Raw genomic sequence first — 12,323 nt, forward strand, 5'->3', positions numbered from 1 at the left:
GGAATTAAAATACATGTGGGTCGGATGGTTTTGATCTGCTCGTCGCTCCGTCGAGATGTTTAAAACACCGAAGCAGAAGATAAACGAGGAGCAGGTTGCGGTGTTGACGTGTTGCTCTGAGCTAACAGGCTAAGCTAACAACAACAGGCTGGGCTCCTCAGGCAGGCGGTGTATGAGCTCATTCACCCGCAGACAGTTCATTTCAGTTCAGTTCACCACCTTGACAAACGACATTAAAAAAATAAAAAATTGACACCGTGAAAACCCACCGCCAGGGCCGGTGAAGCTTCGGTCCGACCTGTTAGTGATATTGTACAGTTCTTATGTTTTATTTTAAATGTGTTCTTTCATCTCATTCATCCAAATGTAAAGTAACATGTTTTAATGAGTTAAAGTTCTTGAACATCTATCAATTGTTTTTTTCTTTTTCCTTGTCAAATATGCGGGGAATGAATGTATTTCATGAAAACACGTGGTTATGCAGTAATGTGGAAATATTCTAAACGTGGAACTGTTTCATAACAAGAGTCACCATGCAGCCTTCAATTCATCTACAAATGGAAGTCTGATGATGTGACATAAAATTAACTATAAACATCCAAAATATAAATTATTCATCACCATTAATAAGTTGAGTTTAACTTACAAAACAAATGAATGTCACGTGATAAAAGATTTAATTTATTTTAATCCATCATGAACACAGATCTTATTTGCTGTACTTCAGTAAACATACATGTGGCATGCTCATCAGCTCATCTATTGGACAAACTACATGTGGCTCTTCACCTTTTTTTAAAATTTTATAATATTAAATACAGTTTGGTCTTTTACAGTGACGTTATTGAAAATAAAGATATTTATAAATATGAGTGAAATCAAAAAGCTGAGCTGGATCAAAGTGATGAGGCTCCTAAAAGACTTCTCAAATAATCAAGGACAAAATATCAGTGTATCATTGGTTTAAATCAATACATTGCATCTGATATGTTGCAACATAAATAAATAAAGTTCTGACAGGTCATGTGAACGAAAGAAGTCTTGCTTGCATGATGAACTCAGCTCAGCCCTGACTGCAGCAGACAGCTGTGGAGAACCATGACATATCAGCATTAACAATACACTGAAGACATGTCATACAAATATACCGTTCAATATAAACAGGTAAAGAACTTATTTATAAAGACCCAATAATAGCTTATCCAGCACGTTGTAGTTATCTCTCTCTCACTCACTCACTGACTTACACACACACACACACAGCATCAGAAAATAAAAACAACCGCAAGTTCCTCTTCAGCAAAATAGCCAGGCTGACAGAGTATTCCTCTAATTCTTAGTGGTGATGATTTCATGAGCTTCTTTATTAATACGATTATTACCATCAGAGAAAAAAAGCATCACCTTCTTCCCACTAATAGCACAGATACACTGTCCACCACAGTAGCCTCAGAACCAACAGTATCGCCTTATTTATATCTAGACTGCTTTTCCCCAATAGATAACACTTCACCCAAGCCATCAATATGTCTCTTAGATCATATTCCATCAAGTTTGTTTAAGGATGTATTACATTTAATAAACTGTTCCAAGGCTACCTACCAAAGGCCTTAAGGTAGAAGTAGTTAAACCTCTGCTTAAAAAGCTGACCCAGAGTTGAATTGAAAAATATTGTGAATGCACTTGAAGAGAACAGAGCCACATTGTTAATGGTAACACCAGTGATTTTTACAGCAATTTCAAGTCCATAAGTGTTCTGTGAAATAGGAATTTGCATTAACAATAATTGTTTTAATGAAGACACGGATTTAGCAAACTCAACTAACTTAAATACCCCCAGGTTTGCAAGTGAAAATGAATCAGCCTCAGCATACAGTAACGTTTTTTGATTAGTTCTGTGACTTGAGATGTCTGTAACCTGACCTAAGCCCAGAGAAATGGAATTACATTACTAATTCTTGAGTGAAAGCAAACAACGATTCACTAACAGGACCACACCTCCAACTTATGAATATTAAAGTTTTTTGAATACAATGCATCTTGCAATGAGTAAAACAATAGGAGGGTAGAGGGCTGAAGGGGTAAAGGGTCGAAGGAATGAGCGATGAAGGGACGAAGGAGTGAGGGGTCTAAATGACTGAGGAGCGAGGAGTCTGAGGGGAACCGGTATAGAGACTCTGGATGGGGGTGCTGTCTCTTCCAAGTGCGTCTGGATATACCCTGCCCCCGTGATTCCTGCGGTGACCTGAGAGGGAGAAAGATGGCGAAGAAAGGGGTATGGGGGGAGGGATTTAAGAATGAGTCAGAAGGGGAGGAAACGGAACGAGTGAGCTTTGTGGTGTTGCTAAGGACAGATAAGTTCAATTCAATTTAATTCGATTTTATTTGTATAGTGCCAAATCACAACATACATTGTCTCAAGGCACTTTACATAGTAAGGTCAATATTACTATATTACAGAGAAAACCCAACAAACAAATCCCACAATAAGGAAACAGTTGGCGATTTGGCGACTGTGGAGAAAAAAACTTCCTTTTAGCAGGAAGAAATCTCTGGCAGAACCGGACTCAGTTGTGGGCGGTCATCTGTCTCGACCGGTTGGGTTGAGGAGAAAATTGGGGGAGATGATGACGTTGGCAAAAAGAGGGGGAGAGGAGAGACAAGAGGAGAGAGAGAGAACAGTTGTACATTTGCCGCTTTAATCTCTACCAGACTGATACTTATAATTACAAAAATAATACTTACTTATAGATGCAATTATGTTGTTATTATTCATAATAATAATAATAATGATAGATTTGGGTCCTGCAGCTCTGGAGTCTGGAGATACACTAGAAGAGTGAGAAAACACAAACAGTTAGTGACATGTAATGTAAAAATATCAGAGGAGAGAGGAGTTGTATAACATTTGCCTTAATCTCTACCAGACTGACACTCAAAATCACAAAAAGAGTACTGGTTAGGGTGAGAGGGAAAAATGGGGGAGAGAGAAGAAACAGGGTTAGCGAAAAGAGAGGGGTGAGAGAGAGGAGATAAGCAGAGTGTGAGGTGGCGTGCCCGGTTTATGGGCGACATCCACCCCTGCCTGTCTAGGCTTTACTCTGGCTCCTCTGAGAGAAGGTGAGAGATGGAGAGAAGGTGAGAGATGGAGAAGTGAGGATCTTCCAATGGTCGACTGCTTTAACTATTAGATTTCCCGAAGAGGAAGGTTTTAATTCTAACTTTAAATGTATAGAGGCTGTCTGCCTCCCTTACACAAACTCCTCCCATTCTACTTTTACAGACTCTGGGAACCACAAGTAGTCCTGAATTTCCATTAGGATAATATGGAATTATAAGATCTGTAAGATATGATGGGGCCTGCTTATTAAGGGCTTTGTAGGTTAGGAGCAGGTTTTTATTTTTAATCCTGGATTTTACAGGAAGCCAATGTAGAGACCCTGGATACACTAGAGAAATAAGATCTCTTTTTCTCTGTTCCTGTCAGAACTCGTGCTGCAGCTTTTTGGATTAACTGGAGGCTTTTCAGAGACTTACTGGGGCATCCCAATAGCAATGAATTACAGTAGTCCAGTCTAGAGGTGGCAAATGCCTGGACTAGTTTTTCAGCATCCTTTTGAGATAGGATATTTCTAATGCTCTTGATATTGAGCATGTGAAAGAAGGCTGTCCTAGAGATTTGTTTTATGCGTAAGTCAAAGGTGTCACGACTGAGCAGGAACTGGACCCAAATGCAAAAGTGATGAAAAAACAGGATATTTAATAATAAAACGAAAACAATCAAACCAAGGGTGTCCACAAAATGTAGCAAACAAAGGTAATCCAAATACTGGAGCCAGGGGGAAAAATGCAGAAACAGACCGGGGCAAATAGCAGGAACAGACAACATGAAAAAACAGACGATCCAACAACAGACAAAGGGAAGCACAGAGACTAAATACACACAAGGAGGGCAGGGCAATTAGAACACAGGTGAGACACATTAGGAACAGGTGCAGACAATCACAGGGGCAGGGGAAGGCCCGGTGGCCTTGCAGGCAGGCACGACAGTTCTGGGGGAAGGCCCAGTGGCCTTGCAGGCAGGCACGACAGTTCTGGGGGACGGCCAAGAGGCCTTGCAGGCAGGCACGACAGTTCTGGGGGACGGCCAAGAGGCCTTGCAGGCAGGCACGACAGTTCTGGGGGACGGCCAAGAGGCCTTGCAGGCAGGCACGACAGTTGTGGGGGACGGCCAAGAGGCCTTGCAGGCAGGTACGACAGTTCTGGTGGACCACCGACGAGGGACGTGGAGCAGGTGACGGTCGGACCCCCGATGAGGGATGGGTCGATCGGCCCACAAACCGGGGACGTGGAGCAGGCCTTGGTCGGACCACCGACGAGGGACATGGAGCAGGCGCCGTTGGACCACCGCCGAGGGACGCGTCGATCGGCCCACCGACCGGGGACGTGGAGCAGGTAACGGTGGGACCACCGAGAGGGACGCGTCGATCGGCTCACCGACCGGGGACGTGGAGCAGGCCTTGGTCGGACCACCGACGAGGGAACATGTCGATCAGCCCGACGACTGGGGACGAGGAGCAGGCGTCGGCCAGACCACCGACGGGGAACGTGTCGATCGGTCCATCGACTGGCGACGAGGAGTAGCAGGCGTCGGCCGGACCACTGACGGGGGAACGTGTCGATCGGTCCATCGACTGGCGACGAGGAGCAGGCGTCGGCCGGACCACCAACGGGGAAGGTGTCGATCGGTCCTCCGACTGGCGACGAGGAGCAGGCGTCGACCGGACCACCAACGACGGACGCGTCGATTGGTCCTCCGACGGGCGACGAGGAGGAGCAGATGCCGACCAGACCACCGACGAAGAACGTGTCGATCGGTCCATCGACGAGGAGCAGTCGTCGGCCAGACCACCGACGGGGAATGTGTCGATTGGTCCTCCGATGGGCGACGAGGAGGAGCAGATTTCGACTGGACCACCGACGAAGAATGTGTCGATCGGTCCATCGACTGAAGATGAGGAGGAGCAGACGTCAGCCGGACCACCGATGGGGAACATGTCGATCAGCCCACCGACTGGGGACGAGGAGCAGACGTCGGCCGGACCACCAACGGAGAACGTGACGATCGGTCCACCGACTGGGAACAAGGAACAGACGTCGGCCGGACAACCAACGGAGAACGTGTCGATCGGCCCACCGACTGGGGACGAGGAGGGTTCGGCCGGACCACCGACGGGGAATGTGTCGATCGGTCCATCGACTGGGGACGAGGAGGGTTCGGCCGGACCACCGACGGGGAACGTGTCGATCTTTCCACCGACTGGGGACGAGGAGGGTTCGGCCGGACCACCGACGGGGAACGTGTCAATCTTTCCACCGACTGGGGACGTGGAGCAGGCGTCGGTCGGACCACCGACGGAGAACGTGTCGATCAGCCCACCGACTGGAGACGTGGAGGACGGCTGGAGGCAAGCAAGCCGCAGGCCTGCCGACATTGTTGGCCTGTTCTTAGCTCGAGCCGAATCATCCAAAAATCCCTGGAGTTCTAAAAGCTCCTCAACTGAAACGCCACTCTTTCCCCTACCAACTGAGGACGAGGAGGAGCAGACATCGGCCGAACCACCAACGGGGAAAGTGTCGATCGGTCCTCAGACTGGCACCGAGGAGGAGCAGACGTCGGCCGAACCAACGACAGGGAACGTGTCAATTGGTCCTCCGACTGACGACGTGGAGACCGGCTGTACCCTCGGAACCCTGATGCTAGCAGGCCTGACGCTAGCCACCTGGGGTACTGGCTGGATGCTAGCAGGCCTGACGCTAGCCAACTGGGGTACTGTCTGGATGCTAGCAGGCCTGACGCTAGCCAACTGGGGTGCTGGCTGGATGGCACACTGGGAGGCTGGCTGGATGCTAGCAGGCCTGAGGCTAGCCAACTGGGGTGCTGGCTGGATGGCACACTGGGAGGCTGGCTGGATGCTAGCAGGCCTGAGGCTAGCCAACTGGGGTGCTGGCTGGATGGCACACTGGGAGGCTGGCTGGATGCTAGCAGGCCTGACGCTAGCCACCTGGGGTTCTGGCTGGATGCTAGCAGGCCTGACGCTAGCCAACTGGGGTGCTGGCTGGATGCTAGCAGTCCTGACGCTAGCCAACTGGGGTGCTGGCTGGATGGCACACTGGGAGGCTGGCTGGATGCTAGCAGGCCTGATGCCAGCCAACTGGGGTGCTGGCTGGAAGGCACACTGGAAGACTGGGTGGGAGTCCGGAGAATTCAAAAAGTCCTTGAGCCAGCCAGGCAACGAACTCCTCAACCAGGCCCTGTTGGAAACTTCCCTGCGTGCCATGCGCAGACACCCTTCCTTGTATTCCCATCCCATGTCTCTATTAAATTGTCCATGAATACAAGTCAGGATGTAAATTAATTCATGAAGATCTAAATCAAAAAATTCTCCTGCTGGGTCCATTTTTTAGGTTGGATCGTTCTGTCACGACTGAGCAGGAACTGGACCCAAATGCAAAAGTGATGAAAAAACAGGATATTTAAAAATAAAACAAAAACAATCAAACCAAGGGTGTCCACAAAATGTAGCAAACAAAGGTAATCCCAATACTGGAGCCAGGGGGAAAAATGCAGAAACAGACCGGGGCAAATAGTAGGAACAGACTGGGCCAGACAACATGAAAAAAAACAGACGATCCAACAACAGACAAAGGGAAGCACAGAGACTAAATACACACAAGGAGGGCAGGGCAATTAGAACACAGGTGAGACACATTAGGAACAGGTGCAGACAATCACAGGGGCAGGAGACACAGGAAAAAACAAAACACCAGAAACAAGACACAGGACAGGCAGTGAAACAACACAATGAACTAATTCAAAATATAACAGGAAATGAGAACACAAGATCATGACAAAAGGACGTCCTGGTCAAAGATAACTCCAAGGTTCCTCACAGTAGAGCTGAAGGCTGAAGTAATGCCGTCCAAGGTAACTATTGAAATGGAATAAATGATGGAGTGGATTCTGATTCGGGAAGACGGAAACCGTGGATGTCTTAGGCAGAAGTATTTATTATAAGAGCTCAATATTGAGGAGATTTCCAGTTCACTACACAGATCAACAGGTTCACAGTGTTTGGCGTCCCAAGTGATAGTCTGCCTATCTCTGTAGTGTATTAAGCTTATAATGAGTAATGTCGTCATCTCCCCGCGACTATGAGACTTCGAGAGAGACATCAGCTGCTCAATGATTGTTTCGGCTTGCCATAGATAAGATTACCTTGCTTGGTGCCTGAGAAGACTCTTCTTAAGAGTTTCTCAGGGAGTATATACGAAAATTCTTCAACAACTATATGCTCAGATAGTATTTCTCTGAGGTGTTTAGGGCCGAGCATCAAGGCCTTCATGTCTTTAAGACAGTACTGGAGTTTGTCTACTTGATTAGTTTCATCTGGCTTTATAGATAGATACAGCTGGGTATCATCTGCGTAGCAATGGAAATTTATGGGGTGTTTTCTTATAATATTGCCTTAAGAAAGCATTTATAAAGTGAAAGGTATCTGTCCCAGCACAAAACCTTATGGAACTCCATGGGAAACTTTTGTATGAATGGAAGATTTGTTGTTAACGTAAAAAAAATAGAAATTTTTCTGAAAAGTAAGACTTAAACCATTCTAGTGCTGTTCTTTTAATTCCAACAATGTGTTCAAGTCTCTGTAATAGAATCTTGTGATCAATAGTATAAAATGCCGCACTAAGATCTAATAGGACAAGAATAGAAAAACATGTCTGAGGCTATGAGAAGGTCATTGCAATGCTGTTTCTGTACTATGATGTTTTCTAAACCCTGACTGGAAGTCTTCAAGCAGACTATTCCTGTGTAAATAGTCACATAACTGGTTAGCAACAGATTTTTCAAGGATTTTAGAGATAAAGGAGAGGTTTGATATGGGTCTATAGTTAGCTACGTAAAATTGTCTAGGATCGGCTTTTTGAGCAGATGTTTAACTACTGCCACCTTAAAGGCCTTTGGTTCATAGCCTGTTATTAGAGATAAATTTATCTGATCTAATATGGAACTGTTGATTAAAGGTTACATCCTTAAATAGCCTTGATGGAATAGGATCTAAAAGACAGGTTGTTGGCATGGATGAAGTGACCAGTGAAGTCAGCTCAGCCAGATCTATAGGGGAAAAGCAATATAAATATAAATTAGGCGATACTGTTGGTTCTGAGGCTACTGTGTTTGACAGTGTTTCTGAGCTGTTAGTGGGAAAAAGCGGATACATTTTTTCTTTGATGGTAATAATCTTATTAGTAAAGAAGCTCATGAAATCATTGCTACTAAGAGTTGAATGGATAGACTGTTCAGTAGACCTGATGGGGAAAGGAATGCTAAGAGGGGTATGGAAGCTTGGAAGCGGTTCCAACCGGTCAGCTAAGAGATCGTGCAAGGAGTGATGCTGCTGTGGATGGAGCCTTTTGAAGCGGTGACATAGCTGCGGGGTCGGTTGAAGATGGTGTTGGAAAAACGGTTGCTGGTTTTCTGAATTTTATCATGGAGCGAGAAACGAGGGAGAGAGTTAACGTGATTTTCTTTATGCTGTGGGGTGTAGATGCGAAACCCCCATAAGAAGGTTTTCTAAGATAAGGTACGGGTACGTTTCGTCAAAGGCATGGGGGGAGATATGAAGGGTGGCTGGTATAGCTTGGTGGGCCGAGCCGCCGATTCTAGTGCGGAAGCAATGCGATGTAATGAGCCAGTCGATAGGGCCGCGTCTGTGAATAGCTGGATATTGTCCGGCGTGGTAATGGTGTTCATGAGTGATGAGGAATTCTCCTGTCCAGTCCTCTCCTGAGAAACTGCGAAGATGAGTGTTCTCAGGCTTTATGCAAGAAACTTGCATAAAACTTCATATGTGGACCTTTTCAATATCAGCAAACAATAGAAAAACTTAAAAAATGGCAGGAGTTATTCAGAAAGGCTTAAATAAGAAAGGATGAACTATGAGTACCCAGAGCACTGATGATAAATTATTAATGATAAACTATCTGTGTTTATTCTCTAAACCACGTGACTAAAAAAAGTATAACTGTCATCACATCAAAGTTTGTTAAAAAGCATTCCACTTTATAACAATGAGTATGAACATACAGTAATGTGGAGTCCAGAAATCTCTTCTCCATTACAATATGGTTTACTCACCATATCATTTTCCAATATCTTCCACACATTACGTTGGTTTACCACCATGATGAAGGTTTACCACCAATTCATTTAGTGAATATTGTAAAACATGGTGTACTGGAGAAAACTTGTCAACGTGTTTTGAACTTTAATGAAAAATATTCAGTGCAACATTTTAAGAATGAAAGAAAAAGTAGAAGAAGAAGAAGAGGCTAGGCCGCAGCATTCAAAGATAATAACAGTAACAGTTCACACTAATAATGCAAAACAGCAAAAGTATTCAAACTAATGCATGAACTAAACTGATTATGATTATTCATATATATAGTATTCACATGTATAAAGTGATCATGTGTTTCTTACGGGCTCATTGCTCATATTGTCATATCGCCCAACATTGCATATACGTACTGAATTCATCTTCCTGTCTCTTTCTCCCATGTTGCTGTATTTTTGGGGTTTTAATTTGACATTGGGCGAGAGGCGGCATACAGTCTGGACAGGTGCCAATGATCGCAGGGACAATACAGAGACAAACAACACTGTCACATTCACACCTATGGTCAATTTAGAGTCTCAAATTAACCTTACCCCAATCTGCATGTCTTTGGACTGTGGGAGGAAGCTGGAGAACCCTAAGAGAATTCAGACACATCCACTCTACCTAAACAAACACCTATTTTCTGGAGACTCAGCCCTGTCCCTCTCCAACACCTCCAACAGGTTTGTTCAGTCTTTATCTCACATTCACAGCGGCTCATCGATGGCTGAGTTTTGCTGTGGACACTCAGGACACCGGTGGTAGAGTGGGTGTTGCTGTGCATGACTGGAGATAAGAGAGATAATGACAAAGACAGTCACACTTAACTGCAACCAATAACGGTCTCATTACAGTTGTTTATATGCACATTTCCTGCAATGAATCAACCAGTTAGTAGAATTCCTTACAAGAGCAGTCTAAATATGTTCCTGTGGAAGTTAATGTATTGACTACAATTTAGCAGGTTGCTTATTCATATATTCTTCATATGTTAAAACGATTGCTGGATATGAATAATGATCTTGGTGACCTGGAGTTTCGATGAAAGAGCCAATGAAAACAAAAAGCAAAATGAAGATGCTTTCATATATAGAGTAAAACAATGGTAAATGTACTGTATTTATATAGCGCTTTTCTAGTCATATAGATGACTATTGAATATTGAATGTTTTAAAATGAAATAATCTATTGATTACTTTTCAATGAAGTACTTGATAATTTAGTTTATAAAATACTAAAGAGTAAATTCTATATTCTATATTTTTCTTGATTTACATTTGCTATGTTGATAGCTTGAATTTGTGATTTCCTGCTTTACTTTGTAGTTTCCTTGTTTGTGTCTCTGCACTTCCTGTTTCCATCTTGTCTGTTCACTTTATTTCTCCTGTGTCTCCTGCCCCTGTGATTGTCTGCACCTGTTCCTGATGTGTTCCACCTGTGTTCAATTTGCTCTGCCCACCTTGTGTGTATTAGTCTTTGTGCTCCCAGTCCTCTGTGTCAGTTTGTCCTGCTTGCAACCCTGTTTGTTAACCATTTTCTCCTTGAGTCCTGCCAGCGAAGTTTGTTCCAGTCTGTTTTGATTCTCCGGTTGACTTGTTAGTTACCTTTGTTTCCTGGGGCCTATTCCAGGAAGCAGGTTTACAAAACTTTGAACGTGAACCTGAACTCTGGCTTGATCTACTCTCAGATGGGAAACTCTGAGTTTTTGGTTCCAGAAAAGCAGTTCTGAGTTAGTTACATCAACCATGAATATTTTCACATGGAGTTATGCGTGCCCACCAAATATAAAAATCCATCATCAATGGAGCTCCGATACTACGAGTCACCATGGCAACCGAGGCAAAAACAAGGTCCTCCTACGTCAAGCTGTTAGATTTGGAGATATAACTTCGTGGTTATGGAGAAAATAAGATCCTTCTGAGAAAGAGGAGCATCACATCTGCAGCTGATGAGGAGAGACAGTTGGTGTGGGAGATACAATTGCCCAAGTTGAATGTAAGACTAAATAAAATAATCAAATGATTTAAAACAATCTGATATTCTCCACAATAGTCTTGTCTAAGATGCTGGTATAATGGTTTGTGACGCTGTCTGGTGCCCAGGAGGTAGGGGTTGGATTGTTGTTGCTCACGTCTGAAAAACGTGCAATGTTATTTTGTTATATTTGATTTAGGTTTCGATCCCACGGGCAAAAAAATAACGTGGCTGCAGCTGAAAATTAATTATAAGAACATGGTGCAGATAGGTAAGGCGTATGGTTTTAATCAGATTCCACATGTTAAACAAAGAAAAATCAGTGGCTATTTTAACTTGTAAAGAAAACTCTAGTTCGAAAAAAATCTAAGGGGAATGCAAATACTTTGATCTTGTCGTATGTCCGCGATATTATAATGCTGGAAATAAGGTCGGAGAATATTGTTCAGATATGTGATAGATTGTGAGAGAAACGGTAAAGTTCTACTATGAAGTCATCGGGGAATGAAAGCAGCTGGTCTGAACATCCTCTCTGACATGAGGCTACTGAATTAATTCTGTTTCCATATCAGGTTGACGAGGAAAGGACATGGCATTTTTTGACAGCTAATTCAGGTTCAGGAAAAGGGAGGAGTTAAGGAAAAACTGCCATGGTAACTGACCTACAGTTTAAGTTCACTCGCTTTCTGGAACGAAAAACCCAAGTCTCTTTTTGTTTTCCTTTTTTAAAATTGCATTGCACTCTGCATCTGGGACCTGTTCCTGCACACCTTGACAGTATCTCAGCAGTTTCTGACTTTCCTACTCTGTACCTCTCCTCTCCCAGCCCATTGGTTCCTACTGAAGAAATTCATCTTTGAAAAAAAATACCTCACAAATACATGTTAAATAAAATGACTGGGCTCTGGAGTAAAAAAAAAAAAGTTTATTAAACAGGAGGAAATAATCCATTTGTTGGTGTCGGGTATTTCTCTCCTTTCCTCTCCGTAAGACTGCAAAGATGAGTGTTTAGTTAACCTATGCAAGGTCAACTTGTCTTTGCCATGCTGGGACAGCCGAGGGTTAGCCAATGCTGTCTCTGCGTGTTGTAGTTGCAGAATTTAGGTTACATCTTGCAAGACG

At 44.1% G+C, this 12,323-nt stretch overlaps 1 long non-coding RNA gene across 1 annotated transcript; it reads right to left on the reverse strand.

Moving 5' to 3' along the window:
• Positions 1-239: 239 nt before the first annotated feature.
• On the reverse strand, positions 240-10,127 carry LOC118320594. The gene is made up of 3 exons (XR_004796362.2): positions 9,779-10,127; positions 2,746-2,831; positions 240-2,245 (listed from the first exon to the last, which is right to left on the reverse strand). It is a non-coding gene; the product is annotated as an uncharacterized LOC118320594 (long non-coding RNA).
• Between the last annotated feature and the right edge of the window lie 2,196 nt (positions 10,128-12,323).

The sequence above is a fragment of the Scophthalmus maximus genome, chromosome 14, assembly GCF_022379125.1.
Source record: "Scophthalmus maximus strain ysfricsl-2021 chromosome 14, ASM2237912v1, whole genome shotgun sequence".
Classification (NCBI taxonomy): domain Eukaryota; kingdom Metazoa; phylum Chordata; class Actinopteri; order Pleuronectiformes; family Scophthalmidae; genus Scophthalmus; species Scophthalmus maximus.